This window comes from Leucopleurus acutus (genome assembly GCF_964270905.1).
Source record: "Leucopleurus acutus genome assembly, chromosome: 15".
Taxonomy (NCBI): domain Eukaryota; kingdom Metazoa; phylum Chordata; class Mammalia; order Artiodactyla; family Delphinidae; genus Leucopleurus; species Leucopleurus acutus.
This window is the reverse complement of record NC_139157.1, coordinates 80,593,487-80,614,879: the sequence shown is the minus strand read 5'-3', so window position 1 is coordinate 80,614,879 and position 21,393 is coordinate 80,593,487. Positions and strand designations below refer to the sequence as shown.

The 21,393-nt window shown below is 38.8% G+C and overlaps 1 protein-coding gene across 3 annotated transcripts in view; it reads left to right on the top strand.

Moving 5' to 3' along the window:
* LOC309972203 (regulating synaptic membrane exocytosis protein 1-like) overlaps positions 1–21,393 on the top strand; it is a gene marked incomplete at both ends in the record, with an annotated part of 197,766 nt that overhangs the window by 126,455 nt on the left and 49,918 nt on the right. The gene's annotated exons all lie outside the window — the stretch shown is intronic.

Below are 21,393 nucleotides of genomic sequence, written 5' to 3'. Positions count from 1 at the left end.
TAATAGGATGTATTTGTTAATCCCAAACTCCTAATTTATCCCTGCCCCCATGCTCCTTTCCCCTTTGGTAACTGTAAGTTTTTATTTCTGTGGGTCTCTTTCTGTTTTGTAAATAAGTTTATTCGTTTCATATTTTAGATTCCACACGTAAGTGATATCATATGGGATTTGTGTGTCTCTGTCTGACTTACTTCACTTAATGTGATAATCCGAGGCCCCTCTGTCATTTCTGATTTTTCATCTTCCTCCTTCACCTCCTTGTTCCTCATTTCAGTGTAGATCCATCTTCTGTTTCCTGTGATTTCTTTACAACTTCTATCTACCTCTCTTCTAGAAGTTTCTTCTAGTAAGATGCACTCCCAGTTCTAAGTTCAGTAAACTTGGGTTTTATCCCAAATTTCACATGTTGTTCAGTCTTGGTTTCCTCATTTGTGAATCAGATGCTAATCTTGATCTCATAAGGTTGTTGTGTAGATTACACGCAATGATGAATGTAAAATGCCTGACATGTTGAACGTCAAATGGCATTTGTTATTGGTATTAATATTTTAATTCCCATGACTTCAGCTGTCTCTGTCAGTATAGCCAATCAGACATGGGTGCCGCAAACCTACTCACTTTCCAGGGTCTGCTGGTCACCTCTCCCTGATAGTGGACACCTCCACCCACTTCCAGCTTCAGAGAACTAAAGTAACTTGGAGTTGACTAACAGGCCCTCAAAGACTGCTCTGCACCAAGCAGTGTGCTGGGCACCGTCCCTCACACTATCTTCTTTAAGTCTCACAATCATTCCCCATTTTTCTGAAGAGAGAAACAATAAACTGAAATTCCAAAAGAGTGAATTGTGCAATGTCATGTAAATATAGTAATTAACAGAGCTGAGATTTGAACCCAGGTTCCTTAAATTCTCTGCTCGTTTCACTGTGTGCTCTTTACCTTTGTTTTAGGCTATTGTGCACACTTGCTCTTTTAAACTTGGCTACACCCAGGGATCCAGTATGGTGGTAAGTAAGGCAGCTGTATCACTCATCCCTGGCGAACAGAAGTGATGTGACTTAGCCAAATAGAAGGCAGAGTTGAAACTCAAAAACAGCTTAATTAACTCTTATGTCCTGTGTCTACTGCTTCTCTAAAGCGAAGATAATATTTTCTGATCAAAGTTTTCCTATATCTTCAGATGATAGTCTAACTGAAATGTGATATAAGTCATCTGTGCTACATCATGACTCTACCTGTACTAGAATATCTATCAATAGTGCACACAGAAACATAGTTGCTCTCATTTCCTAAAATAATATTTCGTCTGGTAGAACTCCCAGTTGAGTGGATGGCTAGGACCTCTTTGTATTACTTGCCTATTACTTCAGTTGCATGAATTACCCCAAAACTTAGTGGCTTGAAACAGCTATAATTATTTGTGATCTCTCCTGGCCCCTTTGACTCAGGGGTTTGAGGCCAGTGTGAGAGGATGTGTGTAATGGGGGAGCAGCAGTATGAGAGCGGTTCCAGCTTGGATTCTCTCTTGGGGTTGCAGTAGGACATCGCCAGCTGTGTGACATTCAACTACGGCTTGACTGGGACTGTAAAACCCACTTGTAATGTGACTCACTTCCATCCTGGCAAGTTGGTGCTGAGAACTGGTTTCTTTGCAGATGCTCTGTCCACAGGGCTTTGTGAGTGTCCTCCCAAGGTGGAGCCAAGCCTCCACAAAGGCAGGCGATCTGAGAAATCAAGGTGGAAGCTATGCCTCTAGGACCAGCCTTGGAAATCACATGCCATCATGCCCTCCATGTTCTGCAGGTCACACAGGCCAGCTCACATTCAATGTGCAAAGGGACTCTACAAGGGCCTGAATACCAGAGGTGTGGATTTTGGGTGGTCATCTTGGAGGCTGGCTACCACATTTTTCAGCAGAAACAGCAGTATTTTCTCATTATCCGGAACAGAGAGGCAGTGTGCTGTGTCTAAATGGGCAGAGATATGCTCAGACAGGACCTCTTTTCCAAAACTGTGACGGCTCTTCATTGACAACTGAACACAGTACAAACACCTGGGCTTGGAATTATCAGCTCACCAAAATTCTGTCCCTAACCTTCTTTTCTCCCTTTATTTTCCACTATTATTTTTACTAAGGCATAATCTACCCATCTGAGGCCCAGTATAGGTTTCAGGAAGTCCTCAAGCATCAGGAATTATGTGAAATAGTATACATAGTAATGTATGTGCATTTTTCTTTTGCTGAGAAATTTGTCTGGATTTTCTACTGTTCCTTCCTTCCAGGAATATTTTAAATGACAAATTCTACATAAAATCTTGTCTAATCCACAGAAGATCATTCCCACCGTCACTCCACCCTGCTCCTCAAAAAATGATACAGTATTTGGTGGACTTATTTTAGTATTTCTTTCTTTTTTAATTTAATTTAATTTTTTTATTGAAGTATAGTTGATTTACAATGCTATGTTAGTTTCAGGTATACAGCAAAGTGATTTGGTTATATATAGCTATATATAACTGAATACATATATATATATATATATATATGTATTCTTTTTCAAATTTTTCCCATTGTAGGTTATTACAAAATATTGAGTATAGTTCCCTGGTTATACAGTAGGTCCTTATTGGTTATCTGTTATATATATAATAGTGTGTATAGGTTATGTAATGGTAGTTTTGGAGTACTACCTCATGTCAACATTTTGAGTTCATATCTCACCTCTTACAAAAATCTCTAAGGCCTTTGTAGCCAGAAGTCATTTCTAAATTATTCTTGAATCTCCCAAAACTTACATTTTTCCAATTCAAGTAAAATATATTCATTTTAGAAAATTTGAAATATATGGAAAATGAAATAGGGAAATACTTCTTACCCATCCATTGCAGTTCAAGCCCTAAATTCAATGAATAAATGAAGAACAATACATGAAAGCATTTTTAATCATTCACATATACAAGGATGAACGCTTTTAAAATGTATTCATGTGTTCAGTTAGGGCAGCTAATTTGGACAGGCAGAATTTATTCCTGTAAAAAGTGGCTTCTTCATTTTCTGTGCATTCTAAGACCAAATTGGCATTCTTCTGGTTTATTGGCTACCATACAAAATCTGCTTTACATCAGAACTGTGCCCAGAGCTGTGCCCGGAGACCTTGTGGTTCATTAGCCTGGAAGACTTAAGTTTCCACTTAAGTGGCCCTGTGGCTAGGGTAAGGTACGTCTGCCTCTCTGAAGGGGCAGCGATGAGGGTCAGCTACAGAAAATGAGCAATGTGATCACCTCTCCACCACCAGTGCTCTTAAAGACTAATACAGCACATATAACAGGAAGTACTTGAAAAGGACCTCAGAGCATGTAAAATAATGTAAAGCAAAACCGTTTTATTATTTCCTGACAATAAGTTAATGTAAATATCCTCCTTTTTTTCATGGATTAGAGTCCGATCTCCCTATCAAATCTTAGAAATGAACTAAAAAGATCATTCTGCACTTTGGAATGTGTACTTGCCAACCTCTTCATTAATAAAAGCTATAAGGGGCTTCCCTGGTGGCGCAGTGGTTGAGAGTCCGCCTGCCGATGCAGGGGACGCAAGTTCGTGCCCCGGTCCGGGAAGATCCCACATGCCGCAGAGTGGCTGGGCCCGTGAGCCATGGCCGCTGAGCCTGCGCGTCCGGAGCCTGTGCTCCGCAACGGGAGAGGCCACAAGAGTGAGAGGCCCGCGTATCGCAAAAAAAAATTAAAAAATAAAAAAAAATAAAAGCTATAAGAAATTTCTTTGGTTTCAGCCATTTTTGATGATAGCTTCTTACTGTCATTAAGTTACCGCATGGGACTATATCCTGTGCCCTAACTAATCCAATGACAGCTACTTTAATTTTTTGTGGATTTTTTTCATCGGAGTAGAGAAGATATTAGAAACTCAAGAATGATGAGATTTGCTTTGCACAATTTAGAGATACGTATTCATAGACGCTCAAGGTAGTCTAGACAATAGTGGTCTTGATTTTTTAATTCTTGCTGTGCTATTGAGGCAGTATGTAGCCCAGAGACATCAGTTTTCATTTCCGTGTGTATTTGCCTTTGCTCAGTGAGAACGATATGCAAAATTATTTGTCTTTAGAATTCAGATCAAATACAAAGTTTAAATAATCAAACAGATTCACTTCAGGTTGTACAGGCTATCAAACTGTTATAAAATGAAGGAAAACATTCTGGATTCCACCTGGATGTGTTAATTACAGTGATTATTTAATGTAGCGAAGTAGTCTCTTGGCCGTGACATTTCTACTGTAATATTTTTAAAAGGACACTTAATAAGAAGTAAACATTTAGATATATTTGTCAAACTATTAAATATTTTGACCTAAAAAAATATATATATAAATATATATATAATTATTTCATTGCTATACCTTAACCATGCAAAGATTTCTTTGAAATGTCTTATGTTCATATTGTACCTACATAGAGTGTTGAAAATATAATCTGTGATATGGAACTTCATATGCAGTTGGAGGATCTAGAGAGTCTTCTATACAGCCCAACAGTGGAAGCTGAGTAATGTTTCACAGGCTTGTCCTAAATCAATACCGTTTTCAACATGAGGGAAAATGAAATGCTTCCTTTCTTAGCTTCCTCCTTGTCATATTGGTGATGAGTCAACACAACTTTTTGCCAAATCCCCTCCTAACAAACCAAATGAAAGCATGAATATTTTTCAGTTATTTTAGTTGATTTTGCATATATTAAAATAAGATATTCCTCAAAATATTTCAGGGATTAAAAGTACTCAGAATACATATTTCTTTCACCAAACAGATAGACTCCTTAGACTTATCTGGATTCTGAAAGAAAAGTCTAAGTAAAAGTGGAGATTCAATAAATACCCATGTATTGCCCACCTTCTGTGCGTCTCCCCTGCTGTGAGAATCGCAGAACCCCCCCATAGACTGGCTTTATGATGGTCAGGAAGGTGCCATGTGGTCGTGAAGGAAACTGACAATGCGGTGCTTAGATTACTAACATTATTTTACTTGACCCCAAAAGACTTTCCCTCTATTCGTTACTATAGAGACTTTGCAGTCTCCGCAGAGTATACTCATGATTTTTTATTTTTACTTAAACTGCAAAGCTGTTAGTATTAGCGTAGTGGATGTTGAAACTAACCTGTGAAAATGTAATGGAAGATGTATGTCATGTGTGTTCTGTAAATATTTACAATTGCAAAGACATTTTTCCATAGGTTTTTATTCTGCTATAATTTGCAGATATTTGGCCATCATTTCTATAATTGTAAAATACTACGAATTTTAAAAGATGCAGTTATATTTGAGTTATTTCAAGAAATATGATTCAGTTTTTAAATGAGAATTTTAATACGGTTCATTTTTCTTAACATCTTCAGTGATATAAAAAAAGCCTTTGAATACAAAATATATATGATTGGCTTAAACACAACTACACCATACAGCTAGAAAAGAAAAATTAAGGAGATGTTGCTTTCAATTGCTTACCTCTGTTTCCATTCTTATTTTCAGCAGAGTATATCACAGATCAAAGAAAGGAGATTTAGTTCAAATTCTCCTTGTCTAACTTATCTATTTGTTGAGACAAGAAATAGCACAGAGGGGCTTCCCTGGTGGCGCAGTGGTTGAGAGTCCGCCTGCAGATGCAGGGGACACGGGTTCATGCCCCGGTCCGGGAAGATCCCACATGCCGCGGAGTGGCTGGGCCCGTGAGCCATGGCCGCTGAGCCTGCGCGTCCGGAGCCTGTGCTCCGCAATGGGAGAGGCCACAACGGTGAGAGGCCCACGTACCGCCAAAAAAAATAAAAAAGAAAAGAAAAGAAAGAAATAGCACGGAAACAGTTTAAATATATTTTTTGCGGATTTGTAAGGTTAGTTCTATTCTTTATCTACTATTCTTTTCTAACACATCTCACGTGAAGGCTTTGAGATCTTGTTGGAATAAAAACAAACAAGTAGAATAAATACAAGGCATAGCATAATCATTTTAGCCACTTGATATCTGTGATCATGAAACTGTCTCTTGCAAGCCTTTAGGTTACCTGTGATCACTCCATGTGACCAAAGATTACACAAATGGCCATAAATAGAAATAAGAACAAACTACACGATGACAGCTTGAGGCTACATTAACAGAAGTGCTAAAAGGAGAGGTCCCACCCCACATTTTCTGTCTGGTGGAGGTGTCCACCGCTTCCTCTATATATTTAGCAGTATATAAATGATTAAACGATGCTACTGTCAAAGCCCACACCCTATTCGTTATTCTTCAACTCATCCTCCCAACAAAGTACTTTCATTTATGGCCTAGAATAGCAGTCTATCTTGTGCGAGTGTAATTTTCCAGTGATTCTAAATAAGGAAGTGTTATTCTTGAAACTGGGTTAAAAATATAGAAAATCTTCTCCAATATGGAAAAGTAATTATAGAATTCAGATTCTCTTGAATTGATGTAAACTAAAATCTGAGGGAAATAATTGGACTGGCAAAACTTCATATGGGTAAACGGTCAGGAAGCAATAAACACAAATCTACAGCCTGATTGTCCGGCTTCGAGGTATGTGGTGGTTTTTGCCAGGCAGAGGTGAAACCTGCTTTTGGAGCTCAAGACGATGCATTTGTGGTGACATCCTGAAATCCTTAAACTTTAACGTCTACTTATTTCACTTCAGTCCTTTATGATTCAAATGCTTATTACTTGAGCATTTATTAGGTACACAGCAATATACTTTGTTATTAAAGGAGGAAAAAAGAAGCAGAAGAAAAGAGAAAAGCTTTGCCTTTGAAGTTATAGCAATAGAGATGGAATGAAGAATAAGCACGTATACAGTAACGAGAACCCATGGGCAAATGTTTGATACTACAATCTGAAGTATCGGCTTCAGGAGAAAACGATGAACGGTGTGTTCACAGGAGTCTTCTCTAAAGGGTCCATTGGAGACCAATGAGGCTTGTGTATTGGAGGAGAGGAAGGGGGAAGAAACCCAAGGTCTAAAGAGCAGTGTAAGCACAGGCGTACAGGTATGTCAGAGGGAGGGGCGGGTCAGGCAGAGGAAGAGGGAAGGAAGGGGGGGGTGTTTATTGGAGGTATGTTGGAAATGTGCGTCTGTGTTACGGTATTTCTGTGAGGTCTTCAAAAACAACAAATCCTCCTGAATTAAGCGGAAAGAACAGAGTATCTGGGAGACTGAGAGTAAAGCACAGAACTGACTGCCACTCAGAGCACATTATGACTGACTCAGGATCTCCCTCGGCCGTTTCGTGGGTGCATATCCAGACCCTCCTATAGAGCTCTCTAGAGAACCCACATTGCTCCCCCAGGTATGGCTTTGGAGTCCGCTTGTCCTAGAGTGCTAGGCTCTTCCATTTTAGCTGAAAACGGTATCCAGAAAGAGAAGACAGGTTACCCCTGTAACATCGTGGATTTATATTGATTCATGAGGGTTTGTTTAAGAAGAGGTCTACTGGCATAAGTCCTCTGTGAGTAGAAATGCTTTGTTGTATTTTAGTCAGATTTCACCCCAACTCCTTAAGAATAAAATTAGAATTTTTAAAAATAAGATGTGTAAAATAAATTCCTAATGTGAAGCAGCAGAGCAGAGGAGAGGTGAATCTGAATAAAACATCTTGTATATCAGACTCTACAGTCTATGTCTTGATTATTTCTCTCCTCTCTCGTGTGACCACTTACATTCTCATGCATTCGTTCAGAAGGGTCTAGGGATTCTCCTGAGCAGCGCAGCTCCTGTTCTCAAATTGTCCTTGCCTTTTAGGGGAAAACAGACATGTCCACTCCCAGCTCCATCTGATAATGCAACACTAGCCATGTGGGCACATTGTGGGGTAAATAAAAAGTCCTCTGGAGTCCTAACGAAAACCAGCTGACCAAACCTGCAGGGATTTGTGTAGATGGACAGACAAAAGGCTAAGAAAGATTTCCAGAGAGACACAGGGTTTGAGTCCTCTGAGATAAGTGGGCATTTTCCAGGAAGTAAAGAAGGAAAAGAACACCCTTGTACCCTGTTGGTGGGAATGTACATTGGTGCAGCCACTGTGGAAAACAGTATGGAGGCTTCTCAAAAAACTAAAACTAGAACTACCATATGACCCAGCAATTCCGCTCCTGGGTATATATCTAAAAAAACAAAAACTAATTTGAGAAGCTACATGCACCCCAATGTTCACAGCAGCACTATTTACAATAGCCAAGATATGGAAACAACCTAAATGTCCATTGACAGATGAATGGATAAAGACGTGGTATATATACACAGCGGAATATTACTCAGCCATAAAAAAGAATGAAATAATGTCATTTGCGACAACATGGATGAACCTGAAGGGTATCATGCTCAGTGAAATAAGTCAGACAGAGAAAGACAAATGCTGTATGATCTCATGTATATGTGGAATTTAAAAAAAGAATACAACAAACTAGTGAATATAACAAAACAGAAGCAAACTCACAGATATAGAGAACAAACTAATGGTCACCAGTGGGGAGAGGGAAGCAGGGAAGGGCAATACAGGGGTAGGGGATTCAGATGTAGAAAATATTACGTATAAAATAAGCTACAAAGATATATTGTACAGCATAGAGAATATAGCCAATATTTTAAAACTATAAATGGAGTATAACCTTTAAAAATTGTGAATCACCGTATTGCACACCTGTAACATAATATTGTACATCAACCATACTTTAGTCAAAAAAAAGTTTTTTTAAAAGAAGGAAAATAACATTCTAGGCTGGCCTGTTTCTTGGTAACCAGCTCTTGCTTTTTCCAAGCTGTTGCTTTTTACCTCATTCAACTTAGATTCACAGCTTTTCTGTCACTGTTGCCTAGCTACCCTCCGGTCAGTAACCATGCATATTAAAGCTGTGCGTATTACGCTGCTTTCAGCCGGCAGGATGGGGCTTTGCACAGATACTGGGCTCTTTTCCCCCCAAATGCCTATTGCTCGCCTTACCCCAGGCATGTACTGTGTTAATCACATAGTTATATGAGCTGGATTCCTAACTATCATTCAGGCCTAGACTTAGGTGTTTCGGTCTTTGTATCGATAACAAATCCAATGGGCTGTCTCTTTCCTCCAAAATAGCCAGGTGCTTTTGGTTTTGCCTTTCATGGACGCTTCCTTTCTACTACTGTTCTCATGAGTAAAGAAAACCACTCAGGGGATTAAAGAACCGCAACCCTCTGAGGGCGGACTTATAGAATATGATTTTTTTAAAGATTCTGCTGCCTGTAGCATGTTGGAATAGTAATCAGAAATGCAACTTAGTCTTTCTCTATGTAAGTGATCATTTGGTATTGGGTAGGCACAAAAATTTGAGGAACAAGAAAAATAAACTGATACCTTAGGCCAGCATTTCTCTCACTCAGATGCACACTCAGTGGTTCATAAGTTCTAATTATTTTCTTTGGGTTTCATGTTTTCACTTCAACTGAGCAAGTCCTATACCAGTAGAGTTGCCAGATAAACTATAGGTGCCCAGTTTAATGTAAATTTCAGATGAACAACGAATAATGTGTTAACATGTCCCTAGGTTCTAGTACATCCCTAAACATTTTAGTACAGTACATCCTTATATTAAAATTCATGTCCCTCAGTAGGACATACTAAAAAGTTATTGTTTATCTAAAATTCCAGTGTAAATGGGTGAGTGTCCTCTATATTAATTTGCTAAATCTGGTAGCTCTACTTATTAGTAATAAAGATTAAATTTCTCTTTTTCAGAGATGATTCACAATTAAAAGACATTTTTATAGTACCAAACAAAGTTTTTGAATCAGTGTTTCTCAGACTAGGTGATTGTGGAAATATTTTTTTCAGCTCTCGGAGATGACATTTTCCTTGAACAAGTGTCTTTTCCTTATTCAGGTTTTTTTTAAAAAGCTCCTTTAGAACTGGGAAACTCTGTAAAATTATTCTTCATTATCAGATAGAACAAATATCAAGAGATTACAGAATTCTAGGAATTTGGAGCTCAACAGATATGAAAGATCTCTTAGTTAAACAACCTTTGTTACAGTTCAACCACAGCTTTCAATGTTAAGTGACTTATTGTTAAGTTAAAAAGTTAACAAGTTAATGAGCTGAAACTGATCTCAAGTCTTCCAGCTCTTGGTCCTATGCTAAAAGGTGTGTGAATGTGAGGGTATATGCTTTCTCTTCCATAGGCAATTAAGATGCATAACTGTTAAGTAATTAATAGGAGGAAATTAATGGAATGCAATATCTTTTTTAAATGCATTGGCTTAGGCATTATCGACCATAGCGAGCAACTTCCAATAGCGCTAATTAGTTACCACATTCAACCAGGCAGCCATTGCCAGTTGCTAAGAGCCAAGAGCCATGCTGCTTAGTTTAAATCCTTGTCTCTCCATCAACTGGCTCTTTTACTTTAGCCAAGTAACCTCTCTATGCCTCGGTGTCTTCATCTGTAGAAAGGGGGGCATGGCGACGATAGCGCCATCAAAAACTGGGGTAGGAATTACATGGGAATATCTGTAGGGCACGGCTAACAGTGTCTTGCACTGGTCAGGGTCTCAGAAGGGTTACTTATTATTGACTTATTGTCCTTGGTATTGTTAGCTCCTCAGATACCCACAAATGGTGAGGTTAATGTCCCAACCGCAGTCAGAGTAGATGTGGTTAAGAATGGGATTAAAGGCTTCAGTTTAGATGTAGATTATTTAGTGATTTTATAATAGATTCAAGGTTATAACGCTCAGCATTTTTAATGTGTTGCTTTATTAATTTTTGAAAGGTAATGGTCCCCCCTCCTCAATTTCACCAACCAAAGACGATGATCCACATTTCTCTCCTACTGCCTTCAATGATACCACTTGTGAGATTCAGTCCCAATTTCCCTTCATCTTTTCAGGATTAATTAGAAAAGCATAGGAAATTAGTGTTTGAATTTGTGAGATTATACAATCATTTTAGAGATTCAAAATATAAAAAGAAAGAAAAAAACCCAAAGACCCAAAGTAAGCATTCAGGTTCCTCAGTGATGTCCCAAGAGGCTCAAATATTCACTCATGGGAAGGAATGAAAGAGTATTTTCCCACTACGGATAATTCCAATTAGAGGTTTATAACCATAAAAGTTTGGGATAGGTTTCCAAAATTAGTGGCTGCAGTGTGTTAAATTCCAGAAAAGCCACAGAGGAGACTGACTATATTTAGCTCAGTAATACTTTGGGGTAGAAAAGACCAAGTCATACTTTTGTGTAGAAAAAGTTATTTTTTAAATAAAGCAAGACTTCACATCCTTGAAAATTAACTAAACAAGTAGGTAGCTGTTATTCTATAGACTCAAACCCAATATAATCCACCGAAAAACAAAGAGCTTGCATTTGTGTTCCTGAAATACTCAAATTCACAGAATTCTGCTGACAATTTATGGCAACATCTTCCAGATGCATTTCCTCTGTGTTGGTCTCCTAGCATAGCTATGGTCCTCTGTGAGACCCATGGTCTGTGCCAGAGCATCACAAGTAGTTTCAGACATGAAGTCCCAAGTTCACAATTAGGAAGCCTATTGATTACTTGTTGTCAATGTAAGAGCTTGAATTTAGATCACAATTCCCCTTGTTTTTCAAAAGCTGTTGATAAAAAGGAACCTAACGGCGCGACAGAGAGAGGAACAGCTTCTTGGTGTGCAGTGATGCCAATCATGTCTGCTGTGGGAAATCCTTCCCATTTGTTTCCTTAAAAATGGGTTTGTGTGTCATGTATGCATTGCTGGTGAGACCTGGATTGAGGACCATGCATTTTGATAGATGCTTACAAAGGCAAGTAAGCATAGTTCCTGACCTCAAGGCTCTGTTTGCACCTCACGTGAGAGCCTCCAAACAATCAGGTCTCCCTTCAGTTCTGTGACTCTGGCACTGAGAGAAATCCAATAAAACCATGGACAATGCTATCACCTGGTAACTGGGCATCCGAGCAAATCATTGTCTCTGTATTAGCAGTGATCGCATCTTTAACACAGAGCAGGCCATACAGTAGGTAAATAGTTGTTTCAAGAGTAGGGTAATGTCTAGAGATATTCTTCCAAAAGCATTTTGTCTTGTAAATTCAAACAGGTTGAAACCATCTGAAGTTGTCACTCATATAAAAAGCTTTTCTCAGGCTAAAAATGGAAGTGGCCAACATGGGAATTTCTAATGGGGTAAGGGGAATGGTATATCCTCCGTGTCTGCTTTTAGATTAATTAATCCATCTTAGCCTGAACTTTCTCCTAGTCTCTGAATTAGTGTCACATGCAGACCTGAACCAGTGGCTGGTATTCTTAGGAAGTGGCCTGTGAAGACAGTGAAGTACTTCCCTGCTTCCTGGCCCACATCCCTTGGCCATGATAAGCCCCTTTGTAATGTGAGCTCTGTGTGTTTGTTTCCTTATTCCAAAGACAGTTTGGAGGTTCGGGGGTAGGGATGCAGGCAGCCTTCTATGTTGGCATGTGGATGAGATGACAGGAGGATTTTAGCAGCCCGTGGGTGGGTGTGCGGGCAGCAGGTGCCATTGGGAGAAGGAAGTGACTGTCAGCATTCGGTGGCATTTGGGGGCGGGTATAGGCAGGCATAAAAAAAGAGTCAGGGATTCTAAAAACACTTTGGTATCCTCGTCATGAGAAATGTAATCCAGGTTTTCTGACGTTCTAAAGCACATAGCTTAATTTGTCACTCTGAGCAGAGTTTGAGGAAAAGAGCCCCAAGAGTTAAAAATAATAACAACCTATTTATATGGCGTATTAGCAAAGCCTGCGCGACAGTTTGAGCTTTGAAACAATGCTTTGGTGGGTCAACAGTGTGCCCTTTTAGGTTTTTCTTTTCTTAGGGAGGAAACAGTTTTCACCCCAGCATTTCTGCTGTGGGTCAGTTTGAGAGACCTCAGTTGCCTCAATTAACATGAAGCTGTTTCAGTACGTTGACTGGAGCCACATCACCAGCTGGTTACCTCTAGCCCTTGGCCTCATTAGGCATCCGGTGTTCTGAGCTGCACCCAGAGGTGCTCATCTCTTTAGAAATTCAGGCACTCTCCATGATAGAAGAGCTTCTTGTGTTATTGACGTGACAACGTGATTCCAGCATCTTCTGGGACATGGAGAGAGTACGTTTTGATTCAGTTCTCAGTTGAACAAACAAAATATTAACTTCTGCCCTCCCAGTTTCCAAAAAGACACTCTGGAAATTTTCAGGAAAGAAGGTTAAACAAGAGAGATATGGAAAATCTCGATACATGAAGCACAATGTCATGACACAGATAATTCCAAAAATGAATAATAAATCTCTTTTTCAAATAGTCTTTTGATAAGCTGTGGTCATTTGTAAGCATTGTCACATCAGAACCATAAAAAGGATGGTATTCAAAACCTTTGGGAAACCACTTTTCAGAATTCAGGATAATGTTGAAAGATAAGAATATCCTTCAAATGCTCCCGTCACCTTAGAGACCTGATAGGGTTTACATACTTTAAATTTATAAGTTCAAGTTGAACTACTGTACATTTGTAGCATCACGTTGAAACAGGAAGAGTGGGGATTTAAAATAGGTGTTGAACGTTTGTGAATCAGATCCCTGCCAGGGGAGAGAATGGAGAGGAGGTGTGGGCAAGTCAGCAGCTGTGGTGCAGCCAGGCTGGGAGAGAGAGGCCGAGCTGCATATTTTCCTCCTCAGCGTTGGAAATAAGGAGGGCATCTCTCACTGCTCTGGGTTTTGCAGGAGCCTCCTGGGAATGAGGTGTATGTAGAGCTCTGATGTTTGTATTGGGATTTCAATTTCAGATAGTGAGGTGTTTCCCTATCGCCTGGAGCTGGCTGTGCTATAAAGAGAATCCTTATGCAATGATTGTTTAAAGCACTAGCTGTCTCTTGGGTGTCTCCTGATATACTTACATTTTATAACTTGAAGTAATGGTTTCTTTTAATTAACAGCAATAGTCTAAAAATAAATTGAAGTAGCATTTCACCAAGACGTCAACATATAAATCATCTTGATTTGACTTTTCCTAACAGTTTCAACATGGTTTAGGAAAGCTCTTTCGTTTGCCATCGTTTCTTCCTCAGAAATCACCATTGAGGACATGCTTTCCAAGAGGAAGAAATGTCAATACGTTTTAGAAGTAATGGCGTGTGTTAGCAGCTGACCTATTTTGAATAATGTCTATTGTGAAACATTATACTCTTATCAGTATATATCATAGGGAAATCAATTTAATGATTCTTACATAGTTTTCAGCAACAAAAAGGAAAAACTATTAGGCGTAGTTCTCGTAATCCTGAAAAATTAAGAGAGAAAATATAATATTTTTTTTTTCTGAAGTGGATCTTCCTTTCTACCTGACGTTCATTTGACAGTATGAGGAAACTGCAGATCGTTTGATCAAAGTACACTGAAGTTTCTATGCTATTCAAATGATCTCTGGTATTCAGCAGAACTGATGGCTTCATCTTCAAGTCAGCCACGTGGGTAAAATATGGAAACCCTTCCCTTCCCTTTACAAAGTGCCCCTTCCTCCCAGGCACTAGGACCCTCTGTGATTCAGCCTCTCAAGGAGTTGAGGACGATATATCTTAGTATCAGGCACTCTAACTGCTTCTGTGATTTGAACAGAGTTATTAGTTTGCATTTTTAATTTATATTAAAAAATACCAGTGGATTATGGTTAATCTTAATAGCCCAAATGAAGTTTTAACCCCATGTGTATTGTGTCAAATAGATTTATTTAATATAAGTACAATGGTTCAAAGAATTCATAGCACTTTAAAAAACTGGTATAGTTAATAAGACGTTCTTTAGTAGGTAGACTTAATGACCATGCTAATAAGCAAAGAAAAAGAAATACTGACTCATACAATTACCATCATACTTCCCCTAATATTTTTTTCATTCTTTTTTGCACAGCCAAAGAATATAAGCCAGGATTGGTCACTTTATATTCACAGAGACTGCAAATGAGTGTCGCTCACAGCACTTAGCTTTGAATGCTAACACGAGGAGCATTTCAAAGTAGTATTTTGGATTTTCTACTGGCAGGCTCTGAGAAATAGGATAGAAGGTGCGTAGTATCCATGAATTTTAGCTTCTCGTCTGCAAAATGAAAAGTAGAAGTAGGTTATCGCTGCAGTTCTACAAACTGTATTCCCTTCTCATGCCTCGTTTTCCCTTGTTCATGGTTATTCCATTGGAAGACAAGTGAAGATGGACCCTGCTGTCTGATTTCTGTTTCCAGCCATCTGTTATTGGAACAAAGTGAGATCAGTAACAGGACTTAATGAATAATAGACTTTTCTGGGCAACATGACAACAGTGTGATGTTAGGAAATGCTTGTCTAGGGTTTGAATCTTAGCATTGAGGCCAATGCCCATGTTTTGCAAGATTAGAAGTACTCAGCCCTGAGAGCTATGCCTAGTGGCAAGTCAGAGGATTTCTTGAACTAAAATGTAGAGCTCTAGGCTAGAATATTTGGGGGAAATATGTAGCAGTTTAAAAATAAGACTTGTACTTTTTATTTATATATTATTATTCTTACTGTATGAAGTACATGGGTCCTTTTGAGATGGGATGCTTCAGCAAGCTGTGGAATCTACCATGTAAAGAATATCAGTGCCATACTCTGCACCTAATCATCAAACGCATCCCAGGAAGTTAAAATAGATTTAATAGGGCTTCCCAGGTGGCGCAGTGGTTGAGAGTCCGCCTGCCGATGCAGGGGACGCGGGTTCGTGCCCCAGTCTGGGAGGATCCCACGCGCCGTGGAGCGGCTGGGCCCGTGAGCCATGGCCGCTGAGCCTGCGCGTCTGGAGCCTGTGCTCCGCAATGGAAGAGGCCACAACAGTGAGAGATCCGCGTACCGCAAAATAAATAAATAAATAAATAAATTTAATAAGTGTTCCCAATTTCCACTGACCCGTTCTTTATTTTTGCTATTGCTTTAACCCACTTATCCCATTAAAGTAATAATTTTGGTTCAGTTACGTATGTTAAAAGTTAGGTGGTTTGACTTGTTCCTCATGTTTCTCATTTACAGCCTGTTAACAATGCTGTCCCAAGGAGGTTACTATGTATCCAATAACATTTAGATGCAGCTTTGGAACCTAGCTTTTTCTTAACTCTGGATGGATATAATTTTAGGTAAAAGACATTTTATTGTCTCACCTTACTTTGTTCACTCCTAATTTTGCCCACCAAGTTAATAATTTAAATGTAATTCTTAAATTTTAGAAGTTTCTTTTCGATGTTTCAAAGATACAATTAATTTTATTAATAATATATATTTAAGCTCTTAACACCCCCGTCCTTGAAAACCTCTTTGTTGTTTTGTTGTCTGAGGACCATTCCAGGTATTGTTCATCATCTTGCTTACCTTACAGTCAGTACAAATAGACTTTCAACACACCTCTTTTTTTTTTTTAACATCTTTCTTGGAGTATAATTGCTTTACAATGGTGTGTTAGTTTCTGCTTCATAACAAAGTGAATCAGTTATACATATACATATGTTCCCATATCTCCTCCCTCTTGCGTCTCCCTCCCTCCCACCCTCCCTATCCCACCCCTCCAGGCGGTCACAAAGCACCGAGCTGACCTCCCTGTGCTACGTGGCTGTGAAGCATTGTTAATCATTTGGAAAATGTGCTCTAACAATCAGAAATCACCCGAAAGCAAATTTCAGACAGTACCTGAATTGAATGTGAAAACGAATTTCAACTTTCCTACTTTGCGTTTTTAGCTCTTACACTACACCCACTTGGTACTAATTATAATTTTGCCATGTTTCAGTTTTTCTTAGAATCGTGGTGTGTAATGCCATAGTCATAGAACATACTCACACACACAAGCACACACTCATACACTTGCAAGATTATTTGCATCACTGATATTGTGAATGTAAAATAAGAAGTTCCTGAAAAGGCAAGTTCCGCTCTGCCAAAACTAGCTCTTATAAAAGAAAAAAGGGAAATGATAAAGAAATAGAACAGTTCATAGTTGTCATTTTTATCTTCCTACCTTAAAATCTAGGAAAAGAAGTCTTAAAAAAAAAATCAAACCGTTATCCACTGCTGTTTTGCTTACACTCTGGTTCCAGCAGAAAGTATCTGATGGCCGATGAGTGCATAGGGTGTGTCACCATTAAAATTGATGGACATTAAAATTGGGTGTGATTACACAATGGAATTTTGTGTCTAAATCATTCATTGATTTTTTTTTTTAAGGATATATTCTGTTGAGACATTTGGTTTAACTCTAAAATCCTAAGTCTGCTCCTTTGAGAACATTCAATTTAACAATGAAATTGTCAAATATAATCTGACATTGTTTTTAGAAAATTGTACTTTTAACTAGATTTTTCCCCTTTTCTGTTGACTTACTACATTTCTGATTATTTTTATTATTTTATTTATTATTATTATATACATACTGATTATTTCTTCTAACTATAGCGTTAAAGATGTAACTCTGAGAAATCTCTGATTCAAAAATTTTAATGGATAAAATTTCAAAAATTTTATTTAAAAATGGAAATGCAATTAAACATAAGAAAAGTAAGGGCTTCCCTGGTGGCACAGTACTTGAGAGTCCGCCTGCCGATGCAGGGGACGCAGGTTCGTGCCCCGATCCGGGAAGATCCCACATGCCGCGGAGTGGCTGGGCCCGTGAGCCATGGCCGCTGAGCCTGCGCGTCCGGAGCCTGTGCTCCGCGACGGGAGAGGCCACAGCAGTGAGAGGCCCGCATACCGCAAAAAAAAAAAAAAAAAAAAAAAAAGAAAGAAAGGAGAGTAAGATTACCCAGTATATAATCAAAACTCAATAACCTCTGTACATATATTTTGGTATATTGGTATATTATGCTCCAGATATGTATATATACTTTTGCTTTTCCAGCTTTTTTTCCACATAACAATGTATCATTTTAATACATTATTAAAATCTTTTATAAAAGGACTTGCCAAAAAGGTAGTCTGTATTTCTGTGACATAATAATTAATGCTCAAAAATAACTTTTTGTCATTAAATCAGTCTGGGAAAGTTTTCAAAGGTGCCAAGGTAATTCAGTGGTAAACAACAAATAGTGCTAAAATAGCTGGAAATACATATGCAAATGAAAAAAAGAACTTTACCTCACACCCTATGCAAAAATTAACTCAAAATGGATCATAGACTTAAGCGTTGAAAGGTAGAACTAGGAAACTATTAGAAGAAAACATACGAGATTATTTTCTTTCTAAAAAAAGTACTGCTGCTCGTATGAAAGCAAATAAAATATTCTGGTTCACAGATAAGTGGTTTGATAATTGGACCAATAGTGACTGATTAGTGGTCATGTGTCTGTTGAACTCTCAGAAAGCTGCTGAACTCCGGGGACCAGCCTGGGTGGGCATGAACCTTAATTTCAGGTTCTGAGTTTACGTAACCATAAGGTCTGTTTGGAAAGTGCTCTGGGTGGTGTCCTCATGCACCTTTGTGAGTCTGTGAGTCAGGGAGTGGAGTGGGGTTGAGATGGGGTGCCGGTTTTATTGTTGGGGGACTGTTGACATGGAAGAAACTTGACCACATTTAGAGGCTAGAATCCATAGTTCTGGAAGAGCTTGAAGATACAGAGAAGGAGGACAGCTGATGGACTAGGGTCTCAGAATGCTGCAGGGGCGTCCAAGCCTACTCAGAGAGATTAGCCTGAGTTAGAAAGGATTTATTACCTACGGGGGCGAGAGGGAAGGTATATTTACCAACAAGACGGAGGACTTTGAGGGGAACCTACCCAACTGTGTTTATTTATATTTTTATTTATTATGCTTAGCAAGGTTATGTGCTATAATTTGGGATCTGGAGATGGGTAGCAAACAGATGCTTTAGAGAAGTCATACTGAGAACTGAAATTTTAGATTGCATTTTTGCAAACACAGAGTTCTGGGGGAATTTTACTTTTGTAGAATGTTTGCCTGGAATATTTGTTTCAGGCCGATAGACCATATTAAATAGATATTTTAGACCATTCTAACAATTTCTGCTGTGATAGTTATACTTCCCTCTTCTTTAACTATAAACTGTTATATTCTGCCACACTCCTGTGACTTGAGTCTTTACATAAAATAGATACTTTTAAAAACAGCTTTAGATTTAGGAACTAAATTTTGAAGTTATCTGACTCAGGAAAGTAAATACTATTTATATGAATTACTCAAATACCTCTGTTCATTATAGGAAGATTAGGATATGCAGTTACCAAAAAAAAATCTTTTTTTATAGCATAAAATGATATGCTTTGTAATTGGAAGTGACCTGTGTAAAGAAGCAGTAGATATTCTTTAAAGCAACTCCAGGTTTCTCCTTTTAGCTGCTTACAGCTTTCTTGTGTGACCCTGCACACTGCAGAGATTGATTTCCTCCTTGTGCTCATTGCAGTTTTGAGATTCTTTGAATAAGCTCATCAGACTTAACTACCTACTAGAGCTTTATTTCTCAGAGGCAGCATTATGACACTCAACAATTCCAAATTAAATCTAAATGCAAACCATGGAACGTTCAGTTTCACAATTTCTTTGAGAACCTGGTTAAGTACTACAGAGGAGGGATTCTGCGCTGGAGTAATTCTAGTAATTCTAGAAATGATGACCACGTAAGATGTTGCTGGGCTACCATACTTTAATTCCCAGAAACCAGCCTTAAACAGTTTGTTAATCTGCCTCAATTAAATGCTCCATAATCCCAAATTTCAAGACATGAACATAATGACAGGAGGCTAATGGAACAAAGAACAGCTTTCAAAAAGTGTACCTGCCTTGTCCGTAAGTTACGGAGGCTACTGTACAGCTACACTGACCTAGCTGACAATGCAGAAGGAAGTAAACTAGAGGAGGAACAAACTTAATCCAAATTCTCCTCCCATAAAATTCACACTAGGCCACTAAAAGAAACATGGGAGCATTAATTACATTGTTGTATTAGGTGGCTTTTAACATTAGTCTTAGTTAAATCTGTGTTCTTTTATGTGGGTCATACAAAAAAAAAAATCAGTTGCATACTGATTGGAACTATTATCCGAAACCTTTCAGTTTATTGGGCAGTTTTTTTTTTTTTAATTGCTTCCCATTTCCATTACCCCAGGTTGCAAGCAAACTGTGGTGGATTTAAACCCAACGCTACTAATAGCAAAACAACGTATTCATTCAGCAGCTACGAGAGGTTGCCACTCTTCAAGGTTTTGGGGATACAGACTGAATAAAACAAGCAAAACTCACTCCCTCCTGGAACTTATATTATATTGGGGAGAGACAGAAAATAAACCAAATAAATAAATGAATTTTGTATTATATTAGAAGATGATAAATGGCAAAGAAAGGAAAAAGAGAAGGGATCAAAAGTCTCACAGGGGAGGATGTATGTGTGTATTCACATAGCATAGTTGGGGCTGCCTCGATGAGAAAATGACATTCAAGCAAGGACTCGAAAAGGGTGTGAGAGCAAGCCAGAGCAGAGGAAGGTTTGCAGCCCTGGCACATTTTTGTAAAATTAGGGGTTTGCTTTCCTTTATGGAAAGCATAAAGGAAAGGCTGATCTGCTTTTCAGCAGTAAAATTAGAAAGTGGGAGGTAAAAGCGTACATTTCAGAAAATAAGAAGAGAGAAGTTACCCTATAGAAGCGTGGAATTACTAAGAAGACTCAATCTGAATTTTTGTCATTTATATTTAACACAGTGGCTTTACCTTACGGTAGACTCATCCTTGTCAGCGCGTGTTCCTTTAATGCTTTCCAATGCTTCAGAGTCAAATTCCGTTCTTGAAACCAGACTAGATCTACATGTTTTAGTGGAAGTTAACCAGTAAGTACAAGGCGTCAGTTGTCTATAAAAGAAGGGACGTTCTGACAGGCGCCTTTTGATTGCAGTTTACAAGCAGCTCCTAGATGGTCCATGGTGATACTTCTGCCTGAAAGAGAGCTACCAGGACTACCTCTGTTCTCCTTTACAAAGGAATGGCATTCTCGTTTGGTGGTGATACCTTTGTCACTTCACAGTGGGCCTTCCAGGACAGCCTCAGTTCACAGGTGCCAGGAGAACCTCCAAGTCATTACTCAGAGCCTGGCATGTCAGTTACCTCCTCCACTGGAAGCTGCCGTCACCTCAGCCTCTGCTGGTCTGAAAGGTCTGCGGAGATCGTGATGAAGTCACCTCAGATCTCAAAATAGAAACTTCATTAAATGACCTGGTTCAGAATATTTCCTCTCCAAATATTAGTCTTAAGAGTGAGTTTTGAGGCTCTAGGAAATCAGGAGTAAAATGTAAAAAGATAGACTGAGGGGAAAAAAAAGGATCTGTATTATGATGCCCATGGTACGAATTCTTCTTTTAGAAACCA